Here is an 18,565-nt window from a genome sequence, read left to right on the forward strand (position 1 = left end):
CCACTTTCCAGCTCTTGGTCCGTCGCCTTGTAGTTTACAACACTTGTTATATATTGGACTTGTATATACTCTATACAGCCACCAGAGGGCTCATTCCCGGGAGTCCCAAGGGATCCCATAATCCCTTGGGAGCAGAGGTATTTAAGAAGGCTTCACAGGTTGGAGAGGCACTCTGGAGACCTGCAATAAAAGATTACGGTCACACTTTACTTTGAACTCACAGTGTTAAGTCTGACTCTTTCTCCATACACAACTGGCAACGAGATACAGATAGCGAACCCAAAGATGCAGATGAACAGTGGGCATCCTGGAGAAATTTTTGGAGGGAGATGATTGGGAAACTTTTGTGGAGCGACTCGACCAACGAGCTACATGGGGAAGAGAGCACTGCCAAGCATAATGCGATCCTCTTCACCGTCTGTGGGGCACCAACGTATGGCCTCATGAAGAATCTGCTCGCTCCAGCGAAACCCACGGAGAAATCGTACGACGATTTGTGCACACAGGTCCAAGAGCATTTGAACCCGAAGGAAACCGTTCTGATGGCGAGGTACCGGTTCTACACCTACAAAAGGTCTGAAGGCCAGGAAGTCGCCAAGCTAAGACGCCTTGCAGGACATTGCGAATTTGAAGGACATTTGGAGTACATGCTCAGAGACTTTTTCGTACTTGGCATTGGCCACGTAACCATACTTTGCAAGCTTTTGACTGCAGCGACCCCAACCTTGAGTAAGGCCATAGCGACAGCCCAGGCATTCATTGCCACCAGTGACAATACGAAGCAAATCTCTCAGCACACAAGTGCTGCTACAAGTACTGTGAACAATGTGATGTTGTTTTCAAATCGTAACGTACAGGGCAGGTCACACATACCTGCAACTACACGTCCGCAGATGTCTCAGAGTCCACCATCAAGGGTGATGAATGTAAGGCCATTAACACCTTGTTCGTGCTGTGGGGGTGATCATCGTTTCCATTCATGCCGATTCAAAGGATACGTTTGCAAGGGCTGTGGAACAATGGGACACCTCCGAGTGTGCAGGCAAGCTGCTAAGCCTGTTAAACCTGCAAATCACCACGTTGCAGAGGAGGACAGATCCACGGAGGATCACTATGAACCAGAGCCTCAGATAGAGGAGGCAGAGGTACATGGGGTGCACAGATTCACCACGAATTGTCCCCCGATAATGCTGAATGTTGAACTAAATGGACTCCCAGTGTCAATGGAGCTGGACACGGGCGTGAGCCAGTCCATCATGTGCAAGAAGACTTTCGAAAGGTTGTGTTGCAACAAGGCCTCAAGGCCAGTCTTAACGCCAGTTCACACGAGATTAAGAACTTACACTAAAGAACTGATTCCTGTCATCGGCAGTGCTACCGTAAAGGTCTCCCATGATGGAGCAGTGCACAAGCTACCATTCTGGGTGGTACCGGGCGATGGTCTCACGCTGCTTGGCAGGAGCTAGCTGGGAAAGATACGCTGGAATTTGGACGACATCAGAGCGCTATCGCCCGCTGACAACACTTGGTGTGCCCATGTCTTCAACAAATTTCCTTCGCTGTTCGAAACTAGCATTGGGAAATTCCAAGGAGCAAAAGTGCAGATGCACCTAATTCTGGGACACGACCTATCCATCACAAGGCGAGAGCAATACCGTACATGATGACAGAAAGGGTAGAGATCGAGTTAGACCGGCTGCAACGAGAGGGCATCATTTCACCGATCGAGTTCAGCGAGTGGGCTAGTCCTATTCTCCCAGTCCTCAAGGGAGATGGCACCATCAGAATCTGTGGCGATTACAAAGTAACCATCAATCGTTTCTCCCTGCAGGACCAATACCCACTACCAAAAGCCAACGACCTCTTTGCAACGCTGCAGGAGGAAAGACGTTCACGAAGCTGGATCTGACTTCAGCCTACATGACGCAGAACTGGAGGAATCATTGAAGGCCCTCACCTGCATCAACATGCACAAAGGTCTTTTTGTTTAAAACAGATGCCCTTTTAGAATCCGATCAGCGGCGGCGATATTCCAGAGAAACATGGAAAGTTTACTGAAGTCGGTCCCGCACACCATGGTCTTCCAGGACGACATCTTGGTCACAGGTCGGAACACAGTCGAGCACCTGCAGAACCTGGAGGAGATTCTTAGTCGACTCAACCGCGTGGGGCTCAGGTTAAAACGCTCGAAGTGCGTTTTCCTGGCACCTGAAGCGGAGTTCCTGGGAAGGAGGATTGCGGCGGACGGCATCAGGCCCACCAACGCGAAGACGGAGGCAATCGAAAACGCACCGAGGCCACAGAACGTGTCAGAGCTGCGGTCGTTTCTGGGACTCTTGAACTACTTTGGTAACTTCTTACCGGGTCTTAGCACCCTGCTAGAACCACTACACGTCTTACTATGAAAAGGGGGCGAATGGGTTTGGGGCAAAAGCCAGAAAATGCCTTTGTAAAAGCGAGAAAATTGTTATGCTCAAACAAATTGCTTGTGTTGCATGCATTTGGTACTAGCATGTGATGCGTCGTCATATGGCGACGGATGTGTATTGCAACAAGCCAATGATTTTGGGAAACTGCAACCAGTTGTTTATGCATCCAGGAGTCTGTCTAAGGTCGAGAGAGCTACAGCATGATTGAAAAAGAAGCGTTAGCATGTGTCTATGGGGTAAATAAAATGAATCAATACCTGTTTGGGCTAAAATTCGAATTGTAAACTGACCATAAGCCACTTAAATCCCTGTTTTCCGAGAGTAAAGGGATAAATACCAACGCATTGGCCCATATCCAGAGATGGGTGCTCACGTTGTCTGCATACAACTACGCCATCCGCCACAGGCCAGGCACAGAAAACTGCGCCGATGCTCTCAGTAGGTTGCTATTGCCCACCACGGGGGTGAAAATGGCACAGCCCGCAGATCTAGCCATGGTTATGGAAGCATTTGAGAGTGAGCAATCACCCGTCACTGCCCGGCAGAACAAAACCAGGACAAGCCAAGACCCCTTATTATCTCAAGTCAAAAGCTGTGTGCTTCACGGGAGCTGGTCCAGTGTCCCAATGGAAATGCAGAAAGAGATAAAGCCGTTCCAGCAGTGCAAAGATGAAATGTCTATACAGGCACACTGCCTTCTGTGGGGCAATTGAGTAGTGGTCCCCAAGAAGGGCAGAGAAACCTTCATCAATGATCTCCATAGTACCCACCCAGGCATCGTAATGACGAAAGCGATAGCCAGATCTCACGTGTGGTGGCCCAGTATCGATGCGGACTTAAGAGTCCTGCGTTCACAGATGTAATACATGCTCGCAGTTAGCAATGTACCCAGGGAGGCGGTGCTAGGTTTATGGTCTTGGCCCTCCAAACCATGGTCGAGGGTATCCGTCGACTATGCAGGCCCGTTCTTGGGTAAAATGTTCCTTGTGGTTGTAGGCGCGTACTCCAAGTGGATTGAATGTGAGATAATGTCAGCTAACGCGTCCGCTGCCACCACTGAAAGCCTGCGGGCCGTGATTGCCACACACGGCTTACCCGATGTCCTGGTGAGCGACAATGGGCTTAGTTTTACCAGTGCTGAGTTCAAAGAATTCATGATCCATAAAGGGATCAAACATGTCACATCTGCCCCGTTTAAACCAGCGTCCAATGGTCAAGCAGAGAGAGCAGTGCAAACCATCAAGCAAGGCTTGAAGAGGGTAACGGAAGACTCACTGCAGACTCGCCTATCCCAAGTCCTGCTTAGCTACCGCACGAGACCACACTCACTCACTGGGATCCCACCTGCTGAACTGCTCATGAAAAGAGCACTTAAGACAAGGCTCTCGTTAGTTCACCCTGATCTACATGAACAGGTAGAAAGCAGGCGGCTTCAACAAAGTGCATAGCGCAAACGGGTCACGCGAGATTGAAGTCAATGATCTTGTATTTGTATTAAATTATGGGCAAGGTCCCAAGTGGCTTCCCGGCACCAATGTGGCCAAAGAGGGGAGCAGGGTGTTTCGGATCAAACTTTCAAATGGACTCATTCACCGGAAACACTTGGACCAAATCAAACTCAGATTCACGGACTACCCTGAGCAACCCACCTTGGATCCTACCTTTTTTGATCCCCTAATACACAAAGCAGTGGCAACCAACACCACAGTTGACCACGAAGCAGAACCTATCATCCAAGCAGCCCAGCAAGGCCAGCTGCACAGCATCCCAGCGAGGGCCCAACAAATGATTCAACAACACCAGCTTTCACACCGAGATGATCAACCTGGGCGAGAAGGGCCCCAGATCGACTCACATTGTAAATAGTTACACTATTGACTTTGGGGGGGAATGCTATATATATGGACTTGTATTTACTCTGTACAGCCACCAGAGAGCTCATTCCCGGGAGTCCCAAGGAATCCCATAATCCCTTGGGAGCATCGGTATTTAAGAAGGCATCACAGGTTGGAGAGGCACTCTGGAGACCTGCAATAAAACACTAAGGTCACACTTTACTTTGAGCTCACAGTGTTCAGTCTGACTCTTTCTCCACACACAACAACTTCAAGTGCATATCCAAGTACTTTTTAAATACGGTAAGGGTTTCTGCCTCTACCACCCTGTCAGGCAGTGAGTTCCAGACCTCCACACCCTCTGGGTGAAAAAGTGTCTCCTCAACTCCCCTCTAATCCTTCTACCAATTACTTTAAATCGATGATTCCTGGTTATTGACCCCTCTACTTGCTCTATCTAGGCACTTGATAATTTTATACACTTCAATTAAAGCGCCCCTTCCTTGCCGATCTACGTATGATTAAACATTTACACATTTTGGGTATTTGGAGTTTAACACTGTAGTAGTTCCAGAAGAAGGCCAAATTTCACAATTATATCATTGTGCTCATGCTAGATACACACACACATACACTCATGTGCAACATGCTATTTTAACATATTACATACACAGGAATAAATTTATACTGTATATTCTTGTTATAGTGCTTTTAATTTTAATTCTTTCCTAAGTAACTTTCCAATCATTATATTACCTTTCCCATCCAACCCAAGCCTGGCTAACCTTTCTCTTTTATAAGCGGTGCAACTTTTGACCTCCAGCATGGTCCTCCAAGTAGTTAACATTATAATGACCCTTTCAGTGACATACTACATACTTGGGGGCTAATTTCCCTCATCTTAACCTACTTGCATATCTCCAAAACAAAGTTCACCAGGATGTGCAAGGCTTGATCAGTAAACGGGCTATTTTCAGCCATTTTTCTCCAAAATTGTGTACTCTACAACTGGATTAATGACCTTTGACATTTAGACTAGGTAAGGGGCTCATTAGTTGCTTGAGCAGTGTTATAGGTGCATTGTGAATGGTTGCTATTTTACTGCCACTGCTAACAAAATTGCATTTCAAAACTGCACTCCCTGGTTTTCATTAGCAGGTAATAAATTAAGAAAAACAAGTATCTCTTTTTTTGGAAAAGAGGAGAAAATCTAGCCCATGTTCAAGCTTACCAATGTCAACATGTAGTATATTACTCGGAAAATCTGGGACTGAGTATGCAAACCCAGATTAGTTTTACAAAATATTGTAAAAAATGTCTACATACATTCCTTCCCATTTCTAAACAAATGAGCAACTGAATTCAGACTAGGAATACTTCAAGCAGAATTGAAAAACACAATGAGATTTAGATTAGTTTTGTTTAGATAAAAGCCTGTGGTGGCACTGTACTATAGCAGACTAATTTTATTCAATTGCATTTTACATTGAACCCTTTCAAATCAGGAAGGAAACAATTACAAGTACCTTCAGCTGACTACCCAAAAATAAAATACACTAAATTCTCAGAGTGTGTAATGATCTTAATGAATGCCAGTTGTTTCCAGCCACTGATCTGCTAAACTATTTTTATACTTATTTAAAGCAAAGCAGTCTCACCCCTGACCAGTGCACTTGTAAATGTTTCCTTCTTTAACTTCTTGTCTGCTTGAATAGCAGCTGACAATGCTAGACTAAACCCAGAGCACTGATCAACAGAGTCAACTTAATTGAGGCAAACACCCAATTGCTGAATGTTTAAAATTGAAAAGGAAAAGCTTCATTGCTCATTCACACTGTGATTAATCTCTCATAAGAACATAAGAAATAGGAGCAGAAGTAGGCCATTTGGCCCCTCCAGCCATTCATGGCTGATCTGATCTTGGCCTCAACTCCACTTCCCTGCCCGCTCCCCATAACCATCAAATCCCTTATCGTTCAAAAGTCTGTCTATCTCCACCTTAAATATATTCAATGACCCAGCCTCCACAGCTCTCTGGGGTAGAGAATTCCACAGATTCACAACTCTCAGAAGAAATTCCTCCTCATCTCTGTTTTAAATGGGCGACCTCTTATTCTGAAACTATGCTCCCTAGTTCTAGATTCCACCACGAGGGGAAACATCGTCTCTGCATCGACCCAGTCAAGCTCCCTCAGAATCTTGTACGTTTCAATAAGATCATCTCTCAGTTTTCTATACTCCAATGAGTATAGGCCCAACCTTTCTTCATAAGACAACCCCTTTATCTCAAGAATCAACCTAGTGAACCTTCTCTGAACTGCCTCCAATGTAAGTATATCCCTCCTTAAATAAGGAGACCAAAATTGTACACAGTACTCCAAGTGTGGTCTCACCACAGTTGTAGCAGGACTTCCCTACTTTTATACTCCATCCCCCTTGCAATAAAGGCCAACATTCCATTTGCCTTCCTAATTACTTGCTGTACTTGCATGCTAACCTTTTGTGTTTCATGTACAAGGACCCCCAGATCCCTCTGTACCGCAGCATTTTGTAATCTCTCTCCATTTAAAAAATAATTAACTCTTTTATTTTTTTCCTTCCAAAGTGGATAATCTTACATTTTCCCACATTATACTCCATCTGCCAAATTTTTGCCCACTCACTTAGTCTATCGATATCCCTTTGCAGATTCTTTGCGTCCTCCTCATAACTTGCTTTCCCACCTACCTTTGTATCATCAGCAAATTTGGCTACATTACACTCGGTCCCTTCATCCAATACATTAATATAGATTGTAAATAGTTGAGGCCACAGCACCGATCCCTATGTCACCCCACTAGTTACAGTTTGCCAATCTGAAAATGACCCATTTATCCCGACTCTCTGTTTTCTGTTAGTTAGCCAATCCTCTATCCATGCTAATATATTACCCCCAATCCCGTGAACTTTTATCTTGTGCAGTAACCTTTTATATGGCACCTTATCGAATGCCTCCTGGAAATCCAAATACAGTACATCTACTGGTTCCCCTTTATCCACCCTGCTCGTTACATCCTCTTTGGGGCAGGAAGTAGTGCAGAAGAGAAGTAACTGAGCATGGCAGTGGGAAGGAGGGAGCGAAAGCATTAATAGACACACCCATTAATTTGGTGATTCTCAGAACCTCTCGCTCTCTATGGTAATTCAGCATTCTTGCACTGCTGAATTTGATAAATGCCAATGAGGCAATCAGCACCATCAGTTTTTAAAAGAAAGAAGAGTAACTAATTCACTAACTTTTTACAAAAAAGGGTCATATGAACAAAAAAGGACAATCCCATCGCACCCCATTTCCCCTCTCCCCTCCCAATCTCCTGGGACAGACAAAAAAAAGAGAAAAAAAACCATAAGAACATAAGAATTAGGAACAGGAGTAGGCCATCTAGCCCCTCGAGCCTGCTCCGCCATTCAACAAGATCATGGCTGATCTGGCTGTGGACTCAGCTACACTTACCCGCCCGCTCCCCAGAACCCTTAATTCCCTTCTTGGTTAAAAATCTATCTATCTGTGACTTGAATACATACAATGAGCTAGCCTCAACTGTTTCCTTGGGCAGAGAATTCCACAGATTCACAACCCTCTGGGAGAAGAAATTCCTTCTCAACTCGGTTTTAAATTGGCTCTCCCGTATTTTGAGGCTGTGCCCCCTAGTTCTAGTCTCTCCGACCAGTGGAAACAACCTCTCTGCCTCTATCTTGTCTATCCCTTTCATTATTTTAAATGTTTCTATAAGATCACCCCTCATCCTTCTGAACTCCAACGAGTAAAGACCCAGTCTACTCAATCTATCATCATAAGGGAACCCCCTCATCTCCGGAATCAGCCTAGTGAATCGTCTCTGTACCCCCTCCAAAGCTAGTATATCCTTCCTTAAGTAAGGTGGCCAAAACTGCACGCAATACTCCAGGTGCGGCCTCACCAATACCCTATACAGTTGCAGAAGGACCTCCCTGCTTTTGTACTCCATCCCTCTCGCAATGAAGGCCAACATTCCATTCACCTTCCTGATTACCTGTTGCACCTGCAAACTAACTTTTTGGGATTCATGCACCAATGGCCATCAGCCGGTCCAGGCAGCGGGCGGTCGAGGGGGTCGTTCAACCTGACTGCCTGCCTCTCTTCCGCTCTTACATCTGAGCCAGGGTGTCTCTGGAGATGGAGCACGCGGTGTCCACCGGTACGCTCGCGGCCTTCCGCGAGAGGTGGGCACCGGAGGGACTGGAGTGCATCATCACGCCCGGCAACCAAATTTTAATTTGATATTACGTTTTAAAGTTTAATTTGTTTTAATTGCCGGTGCTTTTAGTGTCCCCCTCCCCTTTTATAGGGGGCACTGGAAAAAAATGTGATTTTAGCGCCCCCCCAAAAAAAAGAAAAAAAAAACACAAAAAAAAAAGAAAAAAAGGGCCTTGTAAATGTCTGCTGTGTCATCCAGGGCGGGTGACACGGTTTAATGTTTATGTTTTTTTTCAGGTAAACTCAAAAAGAGTTTCATGCACCAATGGTGGAGCAGTGGAGGCGTGTCCTGCTCAGATGGCTGAGTGAGCAGTGAGGAGAGGAGCTCCTGTTTTTGCTCCTGGCTGGGCCTGAGAATCAGCCCAGGAAGAGAAGGAAGGAAGGAAGGGGCTTCACCACCAACTTTCACCCAGAGGGAGAGGAGGAAAGCAGAAATCTTTTAACATCTTTACCTTTTCTACAAAGAGTTGGAGAGAGGGGGAAAGACCAACAACAACATCCAGTGTGGAAGGAGGGAGACTCTACTATTCTACAGGTGGGTGTGGGTGCATTCCCCAATAGACTTTGCTGTATCGGTGGGGGGAGGAAAGAAGACCACTGAGTGCCGGAACATCGCGGGGGGTGTGTGTGTGTGGAAGTGTGTGTGGGGGCCTTGCTTACAACTAGGCCCCCCCCACAACTGACCCCCCCCCCCATTGCCTAGCCTGGGATAGCTGGAGCTACCAGGCTGAAGATTCTTCAATCACCCGTTAAACATCGTTGGGAGTGTGTGCCTGGTTGGCTCTAGCTGCCCCAGGTGAAAAACATCTTCTCCCCCCACCCGAAGACCAACCCAAAGACTGTGCTTGTGTTTTTGCCATCTGGGGATTGCACCCACCCACAGCTGCGAGGGGAGACCTGCCCTCGCAGTTCCCCCCACCTTCCCACCCCCCTCTCTCTTTCTCTGTTACTCTCTGTTTCTCCCCTCTCTCTCTGAGAGCCCTTCCTCCCAAATTGGAAAAAAAACAAAACAATTGAGACAACTGAGCAGAGGCAGCAAGGCCCCTCCCCAATTGCCAACTAGGGGAGAGGTGTGCCTCGTTAAGTGCTCCTCTGCTCAGTCATATTAAACGAGGCCAACCAAGACCATTAAGGCCTGTGACTTTGGGGTGGGTGTAGCCCTTAAAGGGACCCCGTGATGGCGACCCCATCCACGCCGGTGGCAGGGCCAGCGAAGACATATGCGCAGGTGGCATCCACATCCACGGTGCCTCCTGCGCCACCTGCTGCCCTGCCACCATTCAAACTTATAACAAAGAAACACAGGGTCAAGAGCTACACTCACCCCACAATGAGCATCGAGGAGTGCGTGCGGGCGATGGCTGGGGTAGTCGGCCCCTCGGCCATTGTCGCAGCCTCCAAGATGTCTGGGAAGGCCGTGTTCTTCCTGGGGTCGGAGCGGGCGGTGTCCCTGGCCCTCGAAAAGGGGCTCACGGTGGGCGGGAAGTTCCTGCCGGTGGACCCTTTCGAGGCCACCGCGCAGAGGGTCATCGTGTCAAACGTCCCGCCCTTTGTTCCCGCTGAGCTCCTCCTCCCTCACCTACACCAACTGGGGGAGGCAAGGTCGGGGATCAACCCCATACCGCTCGGCCTCAGGGAGAGCAGCCTGCGCCACGTGTTCTCCTTCCGCCGCCAGCTCTTTGTCCGGCTGGCGCGGGAGGAGACGACGGAGGGGAATTTTAACGTGGTGCACGAGGGGACTGCCTACCGCGTCTTCTGGACGTCGGACGGCGTGCGGTGCCATGCCTGTAGGGAGGTGGGGCATGTTCTTAAGAACTGCCCCGCCTCCAAGGCCGCCAAACCACCGGAGGCGGCCAAGGCTGGCGCCACCGCCACCCCTCCTCCTAGTTGCGTCCGCGTGCCGGGAGCCGTAGGTGCGCGGGCATCGTCGGAGGCCTTTGTTTTCAGGGCCTCCGGCGGGGGGGAGGGAGAGCGTCCGACTGGAAAGAAGGTGCGGAACAAGGCGAAACATCTAGAGGCGGGTCCCCTCAGTGCGCCAGAAAGTTTGACCACCGCGCTCGGCCCAACCCAGTCACCGGCGAGCGCGGGGTGCCCTGAGCCCGTGCCGAGCCCTTAAACAACACCACAGGGGGGCCCCGAGCAAGAAAAGGAAAAGGGGGGGGCGGAGCGGGAGGCCTCGGCAGACATGGAGGTCTCCCTGCCTCCGCGCACCCCCAGCAACAAAAGGAGGCGCCGCTCCGTTGAGGTGGAGAGGGAACAACATCCCTCCGCGGAGGAGTCAGTGCCCGCCGCTTGTCCCGCGTCCCCCACCAGCGCCCCCAAGCAGCGCCGTAGGCGGGAGGAGTCTGTCCCCGGGGAGGGTGAGACAGTCGAGGCTGCCCAGCCTCTGCCTCCCGGGGATGGCGTGGAAGATTTGCCTGTCGTGGGGGGCGTGGGGATCGCGGAGGAATGCATTGCCGCCGGGCCGGGCGTCCCGGGGACTGAGGCGGGCGGGGCCGAAAAGGCCGAACCTGAGCCCGCCCAGCCAATATCCAACTTCCCCCGGGATTTGCTCGACCCGGCAGAAACCGAAATTAAGAATTTTAATGAAACTGCACATGCTGGGCCGGGGGGTGGCAGCAGGGAGGGGGAGGAACACCCACCCTCGCCCCCGACCTTGGAGCTGGGGCACTTGGAGAGCCTGGGGATTTCCTATGGCCGGGTCTCTCCTTGTTCCCCGGTTCCTGGGGCGGAGGGGGAACCCCTTCCGCTGTCGTTTCCTGACACAGCACCATTTTTAAAAGAGCCCAGTGGGGACTCCTCTGCCGACGATCCTGGGGGTGGGATCTGGGCAGAGCCAGGGCCGGTTGGAGCGGCCGGGTCATTTGCCGTACCTTGTGCGGTCGATGGGCCGGCTGCTGGCGGCCACCTCCCGGAGAAGGACGGGGACTCGGTGGGGGAGGCGGGAGAAGAACTAGAGACCACCGCCAGGGAGGCGGTGGATCTGCTCGCGGCCGCCGCTGAGGCCCTCCTCATTCCTGCAAAGGAACTCCGGGACTTTTTGGCCCAGAGCCGGGGTCGCTGCGACCAAGCCCGACTGGCCCTGGAAAAATGGTCCGAGCCAGAGCTGATCAAGGGGTCCGTCCGCGCCGCCGCTAAAACCTTGGCCGCGGGCGGGCCCTTGACAAAGGCGCAACACCTTGAGCTGCGCGAGCTCGAGGGACTCCTCGCTGGGCTGCGGAGGGAGTGGAGTTCAACAAAAGACTCCGCTCCCTCCCCCACAATAGGTTAAGGTAGAGGTTGCACTATGCTTTTGCCATGAAGATAACCATAGCCAGCCTCAACATCAACGGCGGCAGAGGGGCACGCCGTAGATTTGACAATTTTTCGCTCCTGCGGAGGGGAAATATGCGGTGTGCTTCCTGCAAGAAACCCACACCGTTCCGGGAGACGAAGCCACGTGGCTCCTGGAATGGCAAGGAGAGGTCCGCATGAGCCACCTCACCGCCACTTCTAGTGGGGTGGCCATCTTGCTGGGCCCGCATTTTCAGCCGGAGATCTTGGGGGTCGAGGAGCCCGTGCCAGGCCGCTTGCTGCACGTAACGGTTCGCCTGGGGGACGTGCCGCTCCATCTCGTGAACGTGTACGCCCCTCAGCCCGGCCCGCAGCAAACGCGCTTCTTTGAAGAGGTGTCCGCTCTTCTTGGCTCCGTCGACGTCGGCGACTGCATTGTCCTCGGGGGGGATTTTAACTGCACCCTCGAGGCGAGGGACCGCTCCGGTGCCCCGCAGTGCATGACGGCGATGGAGAAGTTGAGGGACCTGGTCGGGTCCTTCGACTTGGTGGACGTCTGGCGAAATCTCCACCCCGACTCCAGCGCCTTTACTTGGGTGAGGCCTGGAGTAGGATGGTCCAGAGTCGACCGCCTTTACGTGTCTCGGGCGTACGTTTCCTGCGTCCCGGCGGCCTCCATGCGGCCGGTGCCGTGTTCGGACCACCACCTGGTGTGGGCGGAGCTCGCTTCGCTCCGCGCGAGGACGGGGTCCGCGTACTGGCACTTTAACAACCGGTTGCTGGAGGACGTGCGGTTCCAGGACTCGTTCCGTCGATTCTGGTCCGACTGGAGAAGGAAGCAGGGGGGCTTCCCCTCCTTGAGGCTATGGTGGGCAAGGCTCACGTCCGCGTCTTCTGTCAAGAGTATGTGAGGGGGTCGACCAAGAGGCGGGCGGCCAGGGTCGGGCGCCTAGAAAAAGAGGTGCTCGACCTGGAATCCCGTCTCGGTCAAGTCGTCCAGGACCCGGCCCTGCGGACGGTGTACGAAGCGAAGAAGGCCGCGCTGAAGGACCTGCCACTCGTTGGGTCCCGAGGCGCGTTCGTGAGGTCGCGGATCCGGTTCCTGCGGGATCTGGACCGCGGCTCCCCCTTCTTCTACTCGCTGGAAAAAAGGCAGAGTGTCCGTAAGCAGCTCTTGACGCTGCTGGCCGACGACGGCTCTCTCGTCTCGGATCCGGAGGGCGTCAACAACAGGGCCCGTGAATATTACGGGGCTCTGTTCTCTCCGGATCCGTCCAGCAAGGAAGCGCGTAGAGTTTTGTGGGAGGACCTGCCGAAGGTCAGCCCGGAGGGCGCCGAAAATTTGGAAGCTCCGCTCAGCCTGGCGGAGCTGACCGGTGCCCTCGACCGGCTCTCGAGGGGAAAATCCCCGGGGCTGGACGGGCTGACCGTGGAGTTCCACAGGGCGTTCTGGGACGTCCTGGGGGGAAAGTCTGGCGACCGGGCAGATGCCCCTCTCTTGGCGCAGGGCAGTCATCGTCCTGCTGCCTAAGAAGGGCGATCTCCGCCTCCTTAAGAACTGGCGCCCGGTCTCCCTCCTCAGCACGGACTACAAAATTTTCGCCAGGGCGATGTCTGCTCGCCTTGGTGCCGTGCTGGACCACATGATCCACCCCGACCAGTCCTACACGGTCCCGGGCCGGACAATCCACGACAACATCCATCTGGTCCGGGACCTCATCCATCATTCCCAGGAGGCTGGTCTGTCGGTCGCCTTCTTATCTCTCGACCAAGAGAAGGCGTTCGACAGGGTGGATCACGACTATCTGCTCGGAACTCTGCGCACTTTCGGGTTCGGGACGCATTTCGTCGCCCGGATCCGACTTTTGTACGCCGCCGCGGAGTGTCTGATTAAGGTTAACGGGTCCTTGACGGCGCCCCTTCGCTTTAGGAGAGGGGTGCGCCAGGGGTGCCCCATGTCCGGCCAGTTATATGCCATCTGCGTGGAGCCTTTCCTGCGCCTCTTGCGGACGAGGTTGACGGGACTGGCTCTGCAAGGGCCGGGCGTGGAGGTCGTCCTCTCGGCTTACGCCGATGACGTGCTCCTCGCGGTAGAGGATCCCGCTGACCTGCGGAGGATGAGTGAGTGCCAAGAGATTTACTCGGCCGCATCCTCCGCCAGAATCAACTGGGAGAAATGTTCCGGACTCCTGGTGGGTCAGTGGCGGGTGGACTCCCTGCCGGAGGAGCTCAGGCCTTTTGCCTGGAGCACGACCCATCTCCTCTATCTGGGAGTCTACCTTAGCCCCGACGAGGGAGCCTGGCCGGCGAACTGGCAGGAGCTGGAGGCCAAGGTCGCCGCTCGCCTAGGGCGCTGGACAGGACTGCTCCGAGTGCTGTCCTACAGGGGTCGAGCGCTAGTCATAAACCAGCTGGTGGCCGCAATGTTGTGGTACCGGCTGGTCACTTTGACCCCTCCCCCTGCGTTTGTCGCCAAGATACAGAAGAAGCTGGTGGACTTCTTCTGGAACAACAGGAAGCACTGGGTCTCTGCCGCGGTCTTGAGTCTCCCGCTTGAGGGCGGTCAGTCGTTGGTGTGCGTCAGCGCCCAGCTCGCGACTTTCCGTCTTCAGACCCTGCAGAGATACCTTTACGTCGAGCCCCCTCCTAGGTGGTGCGCTCTGGCGACGTATTTCTTCTGCCAGCAGCGCGACCTCAATTACGACACGCAGCTCCTGTTTGTGAACTTGGGGGGTGTCAGGACCACCCTCCGGGAGCTGCCTGTCTTTTACAAGGAACTCATCAGGGTCTGGAACAAAGTCTCCACCAAGCGCAGCTCTCCGCCGGCTGGAGTGGCGGCCGTCCTGCAGGAACCGCTGCTCGGGAATCCGTACCTCCACGACCGAGGTTTTATGTGGCGGTCGGAAGAGAGGGCTGTGGCTGGTGAGGTGACCAGGGTCAGGGACCTGCTCGATGGCGGAGGAGCGGGCTGGATGGCACGCTGGCGCGGCGCCTAAATTCAGCCGACGTCCGCCACGCGGCCGAAGCCACCGAGTCGCTAAAAACAGCTTTGGGCCCTGATTCTGTTAGGTGCATCGAGGAGGCTCAAGCACGTGGGGAGATCCCGTCCGAACTGACCCCCGTCCGGACGGAATTCCTCATTGGCGCCAAATCCCGGAACGTCCCTCAGGGGCCGGCGCCTCACAACTTGAGCCGCCTCGGGGAAATCCCCTCCGTGCCTTTCAGTTCCGCGCGGAGGGGTTTCCTGTACGGGCTGCTCCTGCACACTCTCAACTTTGCCATCCTCGCCTGCCGTCCGGACACGCCGTGGCGTACCATCCTGCCGTCCGGAGGAGGCGGGGGTCCCCGATGGAGGGCACTCTACGCAGGGGTCCTCCCACTATTCATCGGGGACTTGGCCTGGAGGGTGGTGCACGGAGCAGTGCCGTGCAATAAATTTTTAAGCCGGTTCACGGACTCCCAGGCCGCCTGCAATTTCTGCGGTCTGGAGGAGTCCGTGTTCCATGTTTTTATTGAGTGCACGAGGTTGCAGCCCCTGTTCCATTATTTGAAGGGGCTGCTCCTGAAATTCTGGCTGCACTTCAGTCCCACTCTCCTGATCTTTGGGCACCCTGTGCGGAGGGGAGCGGGTAGGTCTGAGGGCCTCCTCGTAGGACAGCTCCTGGGTACGGCCAAGGGTGCCATCAGCCGGTCCAGGCAGCGGACGGTCGAGGGGGTCGTTCAACCTGACTGCCTGCCTCTCTTCCGCTCTTACATCTGGTCCAGGGTGTCCTTGGAGATGGAGCACGCGGTGTCCACCGGTACGCTCACGGCCTTCCGCGAGAGGTGGGCACCGGAGGGACTGGAGTGCATCATCACGCCCGGCAACCAAATTTTAATTTGATTTTACGTTTTAAAGTTTAATTTGTTTTAATTGCCGGTGCTTTTAGTGTCCCCCTCCCCTTTTATAGGGGGCACTTGGAAAAATGTGATTTTAGCGCCCCAAAAAAAAACAACAAAAAAAGAAAAACACAAAAAAAAAACCACAAAAAAGGAAAAAAAAAGGGCCTTGTAAATGTCTGCTGTGTCATCCAGGGCGGGTGGCACGGTTTAATGTTTTTTTTTGTTGCACAGATAAACTCAAAAAGAGTTTCATGCACAAGGAAGGACCAGGATGGCCGAGTGGTTAAGGCGTTGGGCTTAAGATCCAATGGGTTTGTACCCATGTGGCCTATGGCCATACTAGTCTGAAAGCGCCCGATCTCGTCTGATCTCAGAAGCTAAGCAGAGTCAGGCCTGGTTAGTACTTGGATGGGATTCCGCCTGGGAATACCAGGTGCAATAGGCTACTCCAAAAGGTCTCTCTGCACCGCAACATGTTGTAATTTTTCCTCATTCAAATAATATTCCCTTTTACTGTTTTTTTTTCCCCCCAAGGTGGATGACCTCACACTTTCCGACATTGTATTCCATCTGCCAAACCTTAGTCCATTCGCTTAACCTATCTAAATCTCTTTGCAAAACTCTCTGTATCCTCTACACAACCCGCTTTCCCACTAATCTTTGTGTCATCTGCAAATGTTGTTACACTACACTCTGTCCCCTCTTCCAGGTCATCTATGTATATTGTAAACAGTTGTAGTCCCAGCACCGATCCCTGTAGCACACCACTAACCACCGATTTCCAACCCGAAAAGGACCCATTTATCCCGACTCTCTGCTTTCTGTTAGCCAGCCAATTCTCTGTCCATGCTCATACATTTCCACTGACTCCGCGTACCTTTATCTTCTGCAGTAATCTTTTGTGTGGCACCTTATCGAATGCCTTTTGGAAATCGAAATACACCACATCCATCGGTACACCTCTATCCACCATGCTCGTTATATCCTCAAAGAATTCCAGTAAATTAATTAAATATCCCCTTCATGAATCCATGCTGCGTCTGCTTGATTGCACTATTCCTATCTAGATGTCCCACTATTTCTTCCTTAATGATAGTTTCAAGCATTTTCCCCACTACAGATGTTAAACTAACCGGCCTATAGTTACCTGCCTTTTGTCTGCCCCCTTTTTTTAAACAGAGGCGTTACATTAGCTGCTTTCCAATCCGCTGGTACCTCCCCAGAGTCCAGAGAATTTTGGTAGATTATAACGAATGCATTTGCTATAACTTCTGCCATCTCTTTTGATACCCTGGGATGCATTTCATCAGGACCAGGGGACTTGTCTACCTTGAGTCCCATTAGCCTGTCCAGCACTACCCCCCTAATGATAGTGATTGTCTCAAGGTCCTCCCTTCCCACATTCTCGTGACCAGCAATTTTTGGCATGGTTTTTGTGTCTTTCATTGTGAAGACCGAAGCAAAATAATTGTTTAAGGTCTCAGCCATTTCCACATTTCCCATTATTAAATCCCCCTTCTCATCTTCTAAGGGACCAACATTTACTTTAGTCACTCTTTTCCGTTTTATATATCTTTTAAAGCTTTTAGTAACCCTTTTTATGTTTTGCGCAAGTTTACCTTCGTAATCTATCTTTCCTTTCTTTATTGCTTTCTTAGTCATTCTTTGCTGCCAATTGTGCCAATTTAGGAAAAACTCTGGAAAATTCCGCTTACACCCTCAAAAGCAAGCGAGCATTTTCCAGGAGAGTACAGTACTGCTACCTACCCTATAACTCAAGATGTCTTCCACTTCGGAACTCTTCCAGATCCCTTTTGAATGCTTGAAAAATATGCATTCAGTGCACGTACTGGCAATTTATTCCAGAGGTGAAGAACCCTTCAAAAGGATCACCTCTAGGCATTTATCCTTACTCCATGTTTTTGTAAGTTGTATTGATGTGATAAGTACTCTCAGTCTACCTAGCTCAAGTAACATATTCATATGGACAGAATCTAATCCCTTCATTAAGGACCTCAATCATATAATTTCGTCCAAGCTTTTCCAAGGTAAGGAGTTCCAGCTCTTGAAGCCATCCCGTCAACTAAACAACAACAACTGCATTTAGCACCTTTAACGTAGTAAAGCATCCCAACGTAGTAAAGCATCCAAATGCGGTTCACAGGAGTACTGTCAAACAAAATTTGACACCAAGCCACATAAGGAGATATTAGAACAGATTGGTCAAAGACGTAGGATTTTAGGAGCGTCTTAAAGGAGCAAAGAGAGGTAGAGGCATGGAGAGGTTTAGGGAGGGAATTCCAGAGCTGAGGACCTAGGCAGCTGAAGGCACAGGTGCCAGAGGTGGAACGATTAAAATCGACCACGTTCAAGAGGCCAGAGTTGGCGGAGCGTAGATATCTCGGGGGATTGTAGGACTGGAAAAAATGAGAGAGATGGGGAGGGGTGAGCCCATGGAGGGATTTGAAAACAAGGATGAGAATTATAAAATTAAGGTATTGCTTAACTGGGAGCCAATGTAGGTCAGCGAGCACAGGGCAGATGAGTGAGAGGGACTTGGCTTGAGTTTTGGAGGGTAGGACGAGGGAGGCCAGCCAGGAGTACATTAGAATGGTTTAAGTCTAGAGGTAACAAAGCCATAATTTCAGCAGAAGGTAAGTGAGGCAAAGGGCGGAGATGGGGGATGTTATGGAGGTGGAAATGGTCAGTCTTAGTCAGGTAGAAAGCTCATCTCGGGGTCAAATTTGAGGCTTTAGTCTTCCCAATATTTAGTTGGAGGAAATTTCTGCTCATCCAGTACTGGATGTCAGAAAAGCATTCTGACAGTTTAGAGACAGTGGAGGGGTTAAGAAAGGTAGAGGTGAGATAGA

At 51.4% G+C, this 18,565-nt stretch overlaps 1 protein-coding gene and 1 pseudogene across 4 annotated transcripts in view; one reads left to right on the plus strand and one right to left on the minus strand.

Moving 5' to 3' along the window:
• Positions 1-18,565, minus strand: part of traf3ip1 (TNF receptor-associated factor 3 interacting protein 1) — a 302,416-nt gene that overhangs the window by 58,498 nt on the left and 225,353 nt on the right. The gene's annotated exons all lie outside the window — the stretch shown is intronic.
• On the plus strand, positions 16,022-16,140 carry LOC139260668 (5S ribosomal RNA; annotated as a pseudogene).

Source organism: Pristiophorus japonicus, chromosome 3 (genome assembly GCF_044704955.1).
Source record: "Pristiophorus japonicus isolate sPriJap1 chromosome 3, sPriJap1.hap1, whole genome shotgun sequence".
In the NCBI taxonomy this organism is placed as follows: Eukaryota; Metazoa; Chordata; class Chondrichthyes; family Pristiophoridae; genus Pristiophorus; species Pristiophorus japonicus.